The sequence below is a fragment of the Erigeron canadensis genome, chromosome 3 (genome assembly GCF_010389155.1).
Source record: "Erigeron canadensis isolate Cc75 chromosome 3, C_canadensis_v1, whole genome shotgun sequence".
In the NCBI taxonomy this organism is placed as follows: Eukaryota; Viridiplantae; Streptophyta; class Magnoliopsida; order Asterales; family Asteraceae; genus Erigeron; species Erigeron canadensis.
Window position 1 is genome coordinate 9535458 of NC_057763.1, and position 10857 is coordinate 9546314.

A 10857-nucleotide genomic window follows, 5' to 3' on the forward strand; every position below is an offset into this window, starting at 1 on the left:
AGACCCCTCCGGCGAAGAAGGAACATCCCGCTAAGAATCTACCTTGTTACCATTGTAATGAAGTGGGTCATTGGAAGCGGAATTGTCCCAAGTATCTTGCTGAGTTGAAGAAGAAGCAGCCCGGTACGTCCGGGACTTCAGGTATGTTCTTCACCATTGAATTATATTCCTTTTTTAAGCGGAATTCATGGGTTTACGACACTGGGTGTGGTACTCATATCTGTAATTCTTTACAGGGGCTTAGAAGAGGAAGGAAACTGAAGCCGGGATCTTTACAACTGTTCGTGGGAAATGGCCTACCTGCAGCTGTGGAAGAGATCGGGGATTATCACTTGGTTTTACCTAGTGGTTTAATAATTGTCTTAAACGATTGTCATTATGCACCTTCTATTACTAGAGGTGTTATTTCAGTTTCTTTGTTGAAAAAAAACCGGTTACGTTAATGTCTTTAATGATATTGGAATTTCAGTTTCTCGAAATAATGTTCATTATTTTGATGCTATTGCTTGTGATGGTATTTATGAAATTGATATGCGTGGTTGTGATTCAAAGGATAGTTCAATGTATCAAGTTAGCAAACGAGTTAAGTCCACTTTGGACTCGACTTATCTTTGGCATTGTCGGCTTGCTCATGTTGGCAAGAAACGCATTGAAAGACTTCAAAGGGACGGTGTCTTGCAATCAAATGATGAATCATTTGAAAAATGCGTGTCTTGTGTTTCTGGCAAAATGACAAGGAAACCTTTTCCAAATAAACCGGAGAGGGCTAAAGATCTACTTGGACTAATACATTCGGATGTATGTGGCCCATTTAGACATGTGTCAAGGAAAGGTGCTAGCTATTTCGTCACTTTTACGGATGATTTCAGTCGTTATGGTTATATTTACTTGATTAAGCATAAACATGAAGTCTTTGAAACATTCAAGGAATTTAAAAGTGAAGTGGAGAATCAACTCGGTAAAACCATCAAGATCCTCCATTCGGATCGAGGTGGTGAATACTTAAGTCAAGAGTTTAAGAATTATCTCAAAGCTTGTGGTATAGTTCAACAGCTTACTCCTCCATATACTCCTCAACACAATGGTGTTTCGGAGAGGAGGAATCGAACCTTGTTGGAAATGGTTCGATCGATGATGATTCATACAACTCTTCCTTTTTCGTTTTGGGATTATGCCCTTGAGACTGATGTTCGCATTCTCATTATATGGTTCCAACTAAGAAAGTTGACAAGACACCGCATGAATTGTGGCATGGGAGTATTCCTCAATTTTCTTACTTAAAGGTCTGGGGATGTGAGGCGCTCGTGAAACGAGATACGCCTGACAAGCTTGCTCCTAGATCTGTCAAGTGCATCTTTGTAGGATACCCAAAGGAAACGATGGGTTACTATTTCTACTTTCCTATGGAAAACACTGTCAAGGTTCATCGATATGCTGAGTTCTTTGAAAAGAAACTCATATCTCAAGAAGACAGTGGGAGGATTGTTGAACTTGATGAGCATCAAGAAGATGTGTCAACTTCTAAAGATACTAGCAATCTTCAACTTGGGGGGGAAAATGTTCAAAGAGATGAATCTCAAGATGAACTTCAAGTTGAAAATGAAGCGATTCCACTTCGTAAGTCCTCAAGGACTATACGTGCTCGTGAAAGATTAAATCTTATGATTGAGTCTGAACAACACGTGGTAGGAGATTTGAATGAACCTCCTAATTTCAATGCTACATTATCAGATCCGGAATCTGAAAAATGGCTTGAAGCTGCGAATGTGGAAATGAAATCCATGAAAAAAAATCAAGTCTGGAGCTTGGTTGATCTTCCACCAAATGGTAGAACCGTTGGGTGTAAATGGATCTTCAAGAAGAAGACCGATATGGATGGAAATATACACACCTATAAAGCTCGTCTTGTAGCGAAAGGTTATACTCAACTCTTTGGAGTTGATTATGAGGAAACCTTTTCTCCGGTTGCGGACATTAGAGCTATTAGGATCATCTTAGCCATAGCGGCGTACTATGACTTTGAGATATGGCAAATGGATGTCAAAACCGCTTTCTTGAATGGTTTTCTAGATGAGGAAGTCTATATGGACCAACCTGAAGGTTTTGTCGATCCAAAACATCCCAACAAAGTATGCAAGCTTCAAAGGTCCATTTATGGACTAAAGCAAGCATCAAGAAGTTGGAATAAAAGGTTTGATGAAGAGATCAAAAAGTTTGGTTTTGTTCAGAATCCTGATGAGCCATGTGTATATCGTAGAGCTAGTGGGAGTAATGTTACTTTCCTTGTCTTGTATGTCGATGACATATTGATAATAGGAAATCACATTCCAATGTTGAAAGACGTTAAATCTTATCTTGGAAGGTGTTTTGCTATGAAAGACTTGGGTGAAGCGGCATTCATACTCGGAATCAAAATCTATAGAGATAGAAGTAATCGGTTGATCGGATTGAGTCAAAGTGCGTATATAGATAAAATCTTGAAAAGATTCAAGATGGAAAAATTCTAAGCGCGGGAACTTGCCTATGCAAGAAGGACTTAATTTATCCAACAAGAATGGTGCTTTTACACCTGAAAAGGTGGAGCGTATGAAGAGAGTTCCTTATGCTTCGGCGGTGGGTTCTATCATGTATGCGGTTAGATGCACTAGACCTGACATTGCGTTCGCGCAAAATATTGTAAGCCGATATCAGCAAAATCCCGGAGAGGATCATTGGACTGCTGTGAAAAACATTCTAAAGTACATGCGTGCTACTAAAGAATTGTTTTTGGTGTATGGAGGAAATCCGGATCAAGAGCTTAAAGTCACTGGATACTGTGATGCTGGATTTCAGACTGATAAGGATGATACCAAGTCTCAGTCAGGGTATGTCTTCATTCTAAATGGAGGAGCAGTAGATTGGAAGAGCAAGAAGCAATCTACCGTTGCTATGTCTGCTACAGAGTCTGAGTATATAGCTGCTTTGGATGCAGCAATGGAAGCTGTCTGGATCAGAAAGTTTATTTCTGGGCTTGATGTGATCCCATCAAATAATACACCTATGGATCTGTACTGTGATAATTCTGGAGCAATTGTCATTGCCAATGAACCTGGGGTTCAAAAGGGTGCCAGACATTACCAAAGGAGATATCACTATGTTCGAGAGCAAATCGAATCACGTGAAATCAATTTACTCAAAGTTCACACAGATAATAACTTGGCGGGTCCTTTCACAAAGGCATTGTCGAAGGGAAAGCTCAACAAGCATGCAGAAGGCTTAGGTCTTAGATATTGCTAAGTTATTTCATGTAAATCTGTGATTAGTATTTGAATAATGGGATGTTAAACAATTGTTATTTTCAATAAATGAATTTTTATACGCGGTATAAGTGGTTTCATTTTATAATAATTGTGTCCTATATTTGCATGTTTAAATCCATGAATATTAGTTCGATATTCTAAATGTCTATTGTCGATTAATTATGTGGGAATATAATTAAATTAAGACAATTGTGAGAGATTGGTGAAAATATTAAAGGGAATATTTTGAAGATGGTGGATCGTACCAAACTCACATGATATTCAAAAGGTGAATATTAGACTTACCCCACAGAACGAATTATCATTTTATGGATCGGCGTCATTAAATGAAATTCGTGAAATGGTTACTTTATTTATCCTTTGACTTGAGATACAAGTGAGTTATGCATGTGTGGATTGCATTTCTTGATATAGTTCCTAACTGTCCTGAATAAGGTAGTAATAAAGGGCTATTTTCAGAAATGTTAAGAAATGACATGGCCAGACACTTGTAGTCATTACAGGATTTGTTCCTTCAATTTGCAACTGAAGTATGATACCAATTGGGCCCCTCATTAATTAATTAAGATGTTTGTATGGCCGTACCCAAATGAACTCAAGAGGATTCTTGACTAATTTGGTAATCTTGATTAATTGTAGAAATGAGAAACATAATCGTTAAATTATGAAATGACATTGATCCATATTCATAATTAACAAGGGTATCTGAACAAAGGGATATTAAAGACTAAATCATTTCAACTTGGCAAATTTTAAGAATCTATTCTTAAATGTTTCCGGGAGCATTGGAGTGTTGCTAGACGCCAACCAATGTTATTGCGTTTATAATAACATGCTCAAGTGGGAGCTGTTGGCATATGATCATATTATTATAAGTCGCATGTCCGAGAATAATTTAAGCCTACGGGGTCACACGAAATGACACGGTAGCTCGATAATAACAATTGATATATTAAAGTAATATATTAATTAGTTTGATCACGAAATAATTAATTAAACATAGTTAAAGGATTAATTATATTTAATTGATTAAAAAGGAGGATTAAAATGTGAAAATTGGAAAGTGGACTTGGACCTAGGTCCATGACATGGGACGGCTCATCAAGGCTTTCCAAAGCCTTGATGATTGCTTAATTTCCAAGTAATATTAACCTAATTATTCCCTATAAATACAAGGGTTAATTCCAAGGTTTTCATTCATTCATTCACACATAATTAATACTCCTCTCTCCCTTCATATTTGGTTCGGCCGAAACCATATCTAACGGGTTTTGGTTTCATTCGACATTCAAAATCCATATGATACTTAGTACAATTAATGCCTATTATTAATTGTACATGAATTGTTGGGACAACAATTTGGTTACGGCTCATAAGGTTTTCGAATTAAGGGAATAAACAAAGGGTTTTGTTTATCGTGATCGGGGTACTAGCATACATTATTCGGGGTGTCTAGTGTGCGATCGTGGAGGGGTTTTGCTTTAAACCCTAAACTAATAATAATCTTATTATTAATAATATTATTGGAAGCTTTGCGCAAAGGTACACGTTTCGATTCTTTCTTTGTTAATTAATTTGATTGCATATATGTTTCGATTTCTTCCGTTGCGCTTATTCGTGATCTTGTATGTTTATATGTTTATATATTCTAACACACACACTCATCATATCCCTGTAATAATAAAGAATGGCCAACAGATGGAATAGCAATTCCCAACATTGGCATCAGAGCCAGAGAATCCCGAGAGCCTGTGAACCCATAATTCGACGGCCTAAGTGTGTTCTACACCAAAGGTATCATTATTATGATGATCACTTTTGGAATCAAAGACGAAGATAAGTCTTACAAAAACTGGATCGCTTGAATATATGCGATCAGTTTGGTAGTGAACAACCGAAGCAGATTGTTGCAAAGAAATCGAAGAAGATGAGACGATCAAGGTGTTACATATGTCTCATTTGAGGACATGCCTACTAGAACTGCCCAAATAAGAACAGAAGGGCCGAATTCAAGAAGGGAAAATAAGTGAAATTCGAGAAGAACGAAGAAGAAACGGGGATTGGAAATGCCACAACAAGCAAATATGATGACATCGTTACAACATCAATAAATTGGCAAGTAATAGGAACGGATGGCGGGGACTGGAATGATATTTGGTACGTTTAAGAGATGAGTACCTAAGGCACATGACACCGAATTTGGAACTTTTCTACAAATTCAAATCAGAGACACGGGGGTCAAGTGTAAACGGCAAAGACCGTTTAAACGTCCAAGGAATTGGAGAAGTAATTCTACAAACAGAAACAAGACAATTCGTGATACCAGGAGTATGTTATTGTTGGAAATTAACTCAGAGATCATATGCTGACTAGTGGAATTAATGACTTCGTTGGAAAATTATGGCAGTTACAAAACAGTTATATACAATGGTTATTATTGTTTATAGTCACAATGTTTAGTATAAGACACAATGGTTATGTATAATCATAATGGTTGGTGTCTATATATATGTAATTGGTATTATGACAGTTGGCAAGCAATCAAAGAACAACGTGTTAAATATTCCTCTGTGTTCTTAATAACATTTGCGGTTTTTATTATTCTCTCATCTTCAAATTGGTACCAGAGCCTGAACAAAAAAATGGACAAAACTACGTCTTTTGGTCACACATCAATTCCAAAACTTACCAAATACAATTATGAAAATTGGAGCATTCAGATGAAAGCGTTATTAGGCGCACAAGACGTGTGGGATTCTGTTACAACCGAATACGAAGAACCGACGGAAGTTGAGATCGGTGCCATGGCTGCGAATCAGTTAAAAGTGCACTGAACGAGAAACGTAAGAAGGATCAGACCGCTCTCTATCTCTTGTTCCAGTCGGTGGATGAATCGGGTTTTGAGAAAATCGCTAGCGCTTCAACGGCGAAACAAGCGTGGGACACGCTCGAAAAGGTGTACAAAGGCGCTGATCGTGTCAAACAAGTGCGGCTCCAAACTTTGCGTGGTGAATTGGAGGCCATGAAAATGAAAGAGACGGAAGGAGTCTCTGATTACATCACCCGTGTACAAACGGTGGTGAATCAACTCAAACGAAATGGTGAAACTCTACCCGATATGAGAATTATAGAAAAGATCCTTCGATCTTTAACGGAAAATTTCAAGAATGTAGTATGTGCAATTGAAGAGTCTAAAGATCTGGATGACTTTACAATTGAAGAACTAGCGGGCTCATTGGAAGCACATGAGCAAAGAAAAAACAGGAAGAAACAAGAGTCCCTTGATGAAGCGTTAAAGGCGAAGGTAACTATCAACGACGAAAAGGCCTTGTTTTCACATCTTAACAACCATGGGAAAGGAAGAAATTCTGGTGGGCGTTTTACCAATTGTGGTAAAGGTCGTGGCAGAGAAAATAACAACCAGGAGAGGCAACAAATGGGCGAACACTTCAATCAAAATTCACGTGGCAGAGGACGCGGACGCGGAAGAGGTGGACTAGGATACCGTCCAAATGTTGATTGCTATAACTGTGGTAAGCATGGTCATTATGCCCGTGACTGTAGATCAGCCAAAAGAACGGAAGAAAAGAATAATTTAGTGACAGAAATAGAGTCGGAAGAAACTGGTGTTCTGTTGATGGCACATGAAGAATAGATCTCAGAAATCGATACTATGTGGTACCTCGACTCTGGTGCGAGTAACCACATGAGCGGACAAAGGAATTTGTTTACTGATATGACAGAAGTTATTCAAGGCCATGTGTCTTTCGGAGACGCATCAAAGATAGATGTGAAAGGACGTGGGAAAATACGATTTTTTCACAATGGGAAAGAAAGTAATATTGAGGGTGTGTACTACACGCCTGCTATGAAAAGTAACATATTAAGTCTGGGCCAACTAATAGAGAAAGGTTATTCAGTATTGATGAAAAATGGTAAACTACTCTTGATGAATAAGGAAGGCGCATTGGTTGCAACAGTCAAGATGTGTAAGAATCTCACGTTTAAACTAAATCTCAATACTGTAGCCGAAAAATGTTTAAAAAGTGATCTGTGTAATAAGGAATCAGTATGGCATCAAAGGTTTGGGCACTTACACTTTAATGGATTAAAGGAGTTAAGAAGAAAAAACATGGTACATGGGCTTCCCAACCTTGACTATGACAGTCACTTCTGTGAAAGTTGCATTTTAGGCAAACAAACAAGAAGTTCTTTCCCACAACAGGCCACCTACCAGGCAAAAGAGTTGCTGGAATTAATTCACAGTGATTTGTGCGGGCCAATCTCTCCTGCGTCTTTTGGAAATAAAAGAAAAAGGAATAAGAAGATTCTTGACAGCCCCATACCCGCCCCAACAAAATGGAATAGCCGAAAGAAAAAACCGAACCATTATGAACATGGTTCATTCGATGTTGAATTGTAAGAAATTACCCAAAGAGTTTTGGGCTGAAGCGGTTTGTTGTGTTGTTTATATCCAAAATAGATGTCCACATGCCAAGTTGATAGATAAAACTCCTCAAGAAAGTTGGAGTGGTGTGAAGCCTACGGTATCACACTTCAAAATATTTGGTAGTGTAGCATATGCACATGTCCCTGATCAGACCAGAAAGAAGTTAGATGACAAGAGCAAAGTGTATTTGTTCATTGGATACGATGAGAGAACTAAAGCATACAAGTTGTATGATCCGGTTGAAAAAGAGATTAAAATAAGTAGAGACGTGTATGTGAATGAAGAAAGCATGTGGGATTGGAGTAATCAACGCATGATTTAGTTTGAAAGCCACACCCAACAGGAGGTGCCAAATATCATCACTCCAACGTCACCACATGATTCTACAGAGGTCACAACCGATTCTGAAAATGATGATGAACCACTGCAGCCAAGAATAAGAACTCTTGAAGATTTATATGACAATACTGAACCCATTGAAATGCATCTAGTGTGTCTCTTAGCAGATACCGAAAATATCTCTTTTGAAGAAGCTATTAGAAGTAAGAAGTGGAAGGAAGCAATGGATGAAGAAATCAGTGCTATTGAAAAAAACAAAACTTGGGAATTGGTCGAATTACCAAATGGGCATGAACCCATAGGTGTGATGTGCGAAATCTAGCTTTAAATTTATAACACGATTTACCGAATAATACTGATAACTACACACTCACAGGCAGTGTACCTGATCGTATGCAGTATAGTGAAAAACTGGTAAGCCGAGATCGTTCGCAAGGACTTAAACAAGCATTTGTAAAAACGTTTAATGATTCAAGTAAAATGGGGGGATTTGTGGCTGAATTGCCACGATGCAAGTAGTTAGTTGAAAATTAGTAATCCCGAAGGATTAATCGAAAAAGAGATTGTAGTTTAAAACAAGAATTTAAAAGTCACCCATCTTGATTTCGCTCAACATAATGTTAGGATTGCACATTTGATTAAGTTCAAATTCAATTTAGTGATTTAATGACCGAGACTCAAATTAATCATTAACCCCGTACCCGTCAAGTTAACTACTTATTCGACTCTCTTGTATAAACTAGTTTCGTTATTAAGACCGGTACCCCGAGACGCCTTTTTATAACTTCCCTAGTTAAACAATTGTTTTGGTCATTTCAGATAACAATTTTGCCTATCGATTGTACCCAACCGTCAACCCGTTAATTCTTATCAAATATTGACTACCCTCTACCGTACCCGTCATAGAACCAAATGCTTCTAGCTAAGCAATCAAAATAACTTTTACCCAAATCCTAGTCGTCACTAAAAATGAGCTCAAATTATCCGCAATCAATAATTGAATAACAAAGAATTAATAGATTAAGTTCATGACAAAATATTAAATCAAATCACTTGAATTAATAAATATTGTGCAATCCCTACATAATGTCTCACTCCATCAAGATGGATGAAAAGGTGATTAGCCACTGATATTGAAATACAAATAACAAATCAGAATGAAGGAATTCATCGTTACCGAGTACAAAGAATTGAACGGAAATAACGAGAATAATCCAATCGTAATATCGATCTTCAAAGATGAGAAATCTGATCAAAAGTCTCCTCCAAGGGTCTACAAAACGGCTGGAAAATGTAACATAGGGTTTTGGAATCAAAAACAAGCTATTTATATGTTTCCCAAAAATACATGTGCAGAATCGTCCATAAGCTGCTGCGCAGCTCCCTTTGACCGCAGTTGATTTCTTGACTTTTATTGACTTTGCTGGAAACCCACTAGATGAGCTGCTGCGCAGCTTCGGTCCTCTGTTTTACAGCTGCTACGCAGCTTATAAGCTGCTGTGCAGCTTGGATCTTCTGTTTTATAGCTACTGTGCAGCTTGTCTTGATTCCAGGTTTGACTTTCGTTGACTTTCACCAAACTTCATCCAAACGACCCGGAAATCATCCGTAAGCACTTATTTCACTCCAAGAATGTCGTTTTCTTCCGAAATACGCTCAAGTATCTGCTACTAACCTGAAACACTAACAAATACCATAAACGCAACAAATGTACACGAAACGACTCATTAAACATGCTAACTTAACTATATAAACCGTGGGAAATGGGTATAAAATACGACATATCAAGGTGTAAAATGGGTTTACAAGAAAAAGATGAATGCTTCAGGAGAAATTCAACGCTACAAAGCAAGGCTCGTTGCAAAGGGTTACCGACAGAAAGCAGGTATTGATTATGACGAAATTTTCGCTCCGGTTGCAAGAATGGAAACAATCAGATTACTTATCTCACACTCTGCACAAAACGGGTGGAAAATATACCAAATGGATGTAAAATCTGCATTCTTAAACGGTGTACTAGATGAAGTGGTTTACATAGAACAACCACCCGGTTATGCAAAAGTTGGAGAGGAGGCTAATGTTCTGAAGTTGAAGAAAGCATTGTATGGGCTGAAACAGGCCCCTCGAGCCTGGAATACTCGTATTGATTCGTTTTTGAAGAAAACGGGGTATGTACGATATCCTTTTGAGCATGCCTTATATATTAAACAAGTTGAAAACAGAGTATTGGTGGCTGCCTTGTATGTAGATGATCTCATTTTCACAGGAAATGATAAGATGATGATCGATCAGTTTAAGGACTCAATGAGTCGAGAATTTGAAATGACAGACTTGGGACTAATGAAGTACTTCCTGGGTCTGTAAGTAAGGCAGGGAAGTTCTGGGATTTTTATATCCCAACACCAATGGAATTGGGTACAAAACTCTCTAAGTTTGAGGGAGGAGAACCAGTGGATGCAAACTTATATCGAAGTTTCGTAGGGAGTCTACGATACTTAACCTGTACAAGACCTGATCTCTCATATAGTGTCGGGGTAGTAAGTCGTTTTATGGAAAATCCAAAGTATGCACACTGGAAAGCATTAAAGAGAATTTTGAGGTATGTTAAGGGAACTGAATCGCTTGGGTTACTTTACTCAAATTCACCAGAATACAAGCTTAAAGGCTACTCCGATAGTGACTGGCATGGAGATGTAGATGATCGAAAGAGCACATCTGGTTATGTATTCTTTATGGGAGAAACAACTTTCACTTGGGCCTCAAAGAAAC